Raw genomic sequence first — 5,288 nt, forward strand, 5'->3', positions numbered from 1 at the left:
TCATTGCCTTTTTTTTTACACTAGTACATTATAAGTAAGATTATATGACAGAGGCTGACATCTCTCTTCTGAAGGAAATTCCCTTTTAGTTTTGTTTTATTCCTTGATAATATTTCAAAACTGGTTGAATAACTCCAAAGCCACAAAGCACATGTCTAGGCTATGCTGTGGTCTGAGTGGGACAGGACTTAACCAAGATAGAAGCAATTGTCAGCTCTTTTAAGATGTTTGGTAGCATTAAAGGCTATTTTGTAATTTTTCCATTTTGAGTCTTTATGAATGCCTTCATGCAGCATTGCTAGGTTATGGACAGAGATGTTAGTACTGAAGACAACTGTCTTGAGGACAGCCTGCTTTCCAAGGAGCCACAGAAACACGAGAGAAGTCTAAGAAAGATAATATAGATGGCGACCTCTTTCTAGTTACTTCTGCCTTTAAAAAGAGTTGGTTTCCTGTTCAGGCCTTCTGCAGGAAATATATATCAATGATGCATGAATGATAAATGTTAGTGTGCCATTTAAAGCCTAACTTATTGAGGCCACTTTATTTATTTATTTGTAAGAAGACACAGCAAAACAACAGCAAAACCATGGGAACTGTAAGTTCTTGGGACAGAGAAGAAATGAAAACTGGACAACAGCATAGGATCTGATAGCTTAAAAATACTTTAAGCATGATGTTAAATCACACAAATGCTGCTCTTCACAGAGGTGCAGCAGATGTTCCTCACCCTTTTCATCAGCACTATCTTTCAAGTGTGGTTTCTTTCTCCTAAATAGGGAATCAAAATAACAGTTACAATAAATAATAATTATGTGTAATGCAAATAATAGTAACTGGCTGGCTGTGATGTGATGGAAATCCCATTCCAGGTATGCATCCATTAGTTTCCTTTCATTTATGTGCTACATCTGACAGTTTTCCACATAAAGAAGTCTTTCTTACCCCACCATACCCTCTGCTGGAATGGCAGGACCAGAGCTAAAGGCAGGACATGGGGGCAGAGAAGCAGCCCTGCAGTTAGATGCTGAGCTGTGGTAACATCTCCAGTCAGCCAGGCAAAGTGGGAGATCAGTGGAAGCAGATTAGTGATGAGTGACCTAGTTTTCTCCCTCATTACATCTTCTCCAAGATACCCTCCATAGTGACCAAAAAGCAATAGCAATTAAGTTGAGAAAGCCACCTCATTAGGAGAGATTGCAGTGTATACAGTATAGCTGTATGACAGTTGCTACTTCTTGCCCCCAATGTTGAAATACTTTACAAAAAAGTGTGACAGGAGCTCCTTGAAACAGTTGAGTAAATGCCAGCCACAACAATAAGGTGGATTCAGGCCATGCTGCATCACCATTTTCATCAAGTGAACCCTGGTGGCTCTTTGGCACTATCTGTGAGCTGTGTTACAGCGCAATGCTAAAGCCTGAGTCCCTCACACTTAGAATTGGCAGCAGAGCTCCACTGACCTCATGAATGAATGTTCTTCTTTTCCCATGTTCATAAATGCAGTTGTGGGACTTTTCGTTTTTCTTCTCAGAAGGCGAGGGAGAAGGAAGTAGAGGAAAGGGAAGGCAGCTTAAAAGCCCAAACCACCAAAGGAGACAGACCTGGTTTCATTGTAAGAGCAGTAAGGTTTATTGCTACTGCACACTTTGGCGAACTTCACTGAAAACAGCCTGTCAGAGGCATGTCTCTCTCCTTCATTTTGATGTTCTCACACAGGCCTCTCAGCAGCTTTTGTTCATGACTATCCCTGTGTATTACATGAAGTAAATTCAGGATGACTAGCAAGTAAGCAGAATATTCCAAGTACTGCAACAAATTGCTCAGAAAAGACTTGAATGTGTTGCATCTACTGAAGCTTCTTTAGCTCTTGAGACTCTATTTTTGGGCTCAGTATTGCAACTGAACTTCACAAACCCCAATCACCATACTAACATGCTAGAATGTGTGATTTTTAAACAGCTGAAGAATTAACCTTTTAAACAGCTATTTCTAAGTATCCCTTATGGCACAAGAGATGAAAACCCCCAAAATTCCCACATTTCTCAAATGCAGGACTAGGCCAACTCTTGTCAGTGTTTTTCAGTGTGCATCTGCATGGCACAGTGAAGAATTAAGCCATGAGGTATTCGATAGGCAACAGTTCTGCAGCTGCAGGTGTCCCACTATGAACTCTTTGCTCCCCAAGAGGAGATGGCAGCCCAACAGCCTACTGCTTGCATTTCAGATGTATCACTAGAAATTTAAGTTTAATATAGTAGCTACTCTGTATAACCTAAAGTCACGTACACATTTCAGAGACTGCCATTTTCAGTTGAAAAATATGACCTGTCTGGAAATAAAGTGGCCATTTACTCAAAAATTTCAAGCTTAAAATCTGCAGAATAGCTATATTATAAATATAGCTCGAAAGAACTGATGTAGGAACAGGGTAGAGAGAAGGAGGAAGAGGAAATTCATAAAATTCCCCTGAAACAACTTAGTTTGAAGCTAATCAGCTCCTTGTCTACATAGAACTAGCCCTGAAAGTCTAAAGGAATTTACTTATTGTAGCATTTTTTCAGTGTTCGTACTGCAAAGGATTTAAAAAGTATGGTTATTAAAATTGTCCCCTGTAGTTCTTGTATTATCTCTGCTTTTTGCATCTGATGTGCTAGTCTGAAACTTTGTACTTTGCACTAAAGTATTAAGGGCACACAAGAGCAATTAGAAGCAAAATCAATGTTATTCATGCTGTTACTCTTTTTAAAATTGGGGTAATCGCAAACTTACCCCCACTCAAACTAGAGCAAGAAAGCACAATGACAGATTATGCAGAAGTATCCTTGCCAAATTAGCTTCATTGTTTTACCCAGTTTATTTAGTTTGGTGTCCAACTTGATGGGGTAGGAGGGATAAAAGGGAGAAGGATTTATTGGCACCACATTTGGCAAAGAGAGCCTTTTGTCACAGAGACTCATTTTGCATGATAGTTCTGGTAAATCCCACCTTAATTGCCTACTCTCATCAAAGTAGTAGTTGGGGGAATTGCAGCTCAAGAGGACAAACCACCATGAAAATCTTGGTCTCATCAGCGGGAAACAAGAAGCCGAAGCCACAGTCATCAGGTTACAGAGAAACATTCTCAAATATTTTCCTTTTGCAGTAAAGATACCTTAAAATATTTTTTTCCTGCAAACAGCATGAGCAGACTGTAAGAAGATAGTGATGGTGGTGTTAAAAGGATTTGAACTTTAAGGAGGGAAGCAGGGTGCTTTAGTCTTATGGAACTGAAAAGGCATGGTAGGAAGACAGCCTTTTTCAAAAAATAGTAATAAAAAATTAACCAAAAAACCCCAGAGCGATTAGTGCTTGGGGAAGAAATAAATTTAGAAGCTTTAAATGCACAGAAGTGACATTTGTTTTAAGAAGTGAAATTATAACGAGTCATTAGCAAGGTTTTCCCCTGTTCCAGCCTCCCCCAAAAAAGGGCAACTGGTACAACAGATCTTAATGCATTATAAGGCTAATTTTCCAGCTTCAGAAAAGGTGTTTTGCTTTGCAAATACTCAAATGATCTAAATTAAAGACTGCAGGAGCTAAAGCTGTCTTTCGAAAACCTAGACAGTACCAACTAGTTTAAGATGTTGCCCTAAAATCCAAAGTTTCACCCCACCAACACACAACACTGCAGTTGTGCAAGGAAGGGTGCTGTGATGATACAAGCAGGACCCATTCTCCCACGTACATCTCAAATTCTGTTTCAAGAAGTTTACGTGAGGAATCTAGAGAACTGTTCTGATACTGATGCATGCTGTGCATCCATGATTGGAAGTCTAATTTTTTTATAAGACATAATTTATTCTACACAGCTGTTCATCAGCAGGTCATGCATTTCCCCATATACGCCACCTTTACTGAATCACCGCCATAAGCAAAATTTTAAGTTATAGTTAAGAATCTCTACTGAAACTTGTCAGTCCACAATTCAATCTTCTGAGTCAATTTTAACAAGTGTGCTTAACTTTAGGGAGTTCAATGTACAAAGAATGTATGTTGTTCTTAAATAAATTTCGGTATTTTGAAAATATGGATGTAATTTAGGTAGAGGGAGGTGGTCCTGCCCTTCTATTTTGCCCTAGTAAGGCCACACATGGGAGTACTGAGTCCAGTTCTGGGCTCCTAAGTACAAGAGATACATGGATATCCTGAAGCAGGTCCAGCAGCAGGCAATAGTGATTAAGGGACTGGAGCATCTCTCTTAGAAGGAAAGGCTGAGGGAGCTGGGCCTGTTCAGTCTTGAGAAGAGATGACTTAGAGGGCTCCTCATCAATGTCTCCAAGTATCTGAAGGGAGAGCACCAAGAGGATGGATCCAGGCTCTTCTCAGTGGTGTCAAGCAATAGGACAGGAGGCAATGGGCAGAAACTGATGCACAGAAGTTCCACCTGAACATGAGGGAAGAAATTCTCTACCGTGCACGTGACCATGCACCGGAACAGATTGCCCAGAGAGGCTGTGGAGTTTTCCTCAGTGTTTTTGAATATCCAGATATTCAAAAACCATCTGGATACAATCCTGTGCAATGTGCTCTAGGATGACCTTGCCTGAGCAGGGAGGTTGGAGCAGATGACCCACTGTGGTCCCTTTCCAACCTGACCCATTCTGTGATTCCGTGAATTTGCTAGAACCACTACAGAATGCAGGAATCGGAGGAGAAGAGCACCACCATGTTCAAAATAAAGAGATTTCTAAATAATCAGAGAAACTAATGTAAGATTTCTTGATTAAAAAAATAGAAAATCTGAACTCATTAAAGAAGTGTATTGGCAATCGCTTGATCAGGATATACCTTTTACACTTCCTATTCTGAGGCTATAAGTGGAAAGTGACTACAAATTTCACAGAGTAAAAAAGTGACACAATATTTGTGTAGTGAAAGCTTAAATAAAGTCTCAACCTTGGCCAACTACTTCTTAGACAACACAGTACTGCAGTCATCAGCAGGATCCTTAGTGTAACTAGTGAGCTTTTAAAACACATTGCAGCAGAAACCACTCAAGTAGGATAAGCTAGTTTTACCTCTAGGAGCAAACACTGCAGACTTATCCCCTTCCTTCAGGATTGTATCCAGATGGTTTCTGAATATCTGGATATTCAAAAACAGCAAAACAATGTTTTAAGGAAGTTTAAATATCTACCAGTGATATTATTCACTGAGAGATAAAAATATAAATGCATGTTTTAAGATGTTTTACACCACATCCTTAGATTTAACTGTAAACAAACAAGAACACCATGGCTCCAATG

Source organism: Neopelma chrysocephalum, unplaced genomic scaffold (genome assembly GCF_003984885.1).
Source record: "Neopelma chrysocephalum unplaced genomic scaffold, ASM398488v2 Primary Assembly neopelma1_26, whole genome shotgun sequence".
Taxonomy (NCBI): domain Eukaryota; kingdom Metazoa; phylum Chordata; class Aves; order Passeriformes; family Pipridae; genus Neopelma; species Neopelma chrysocephalum.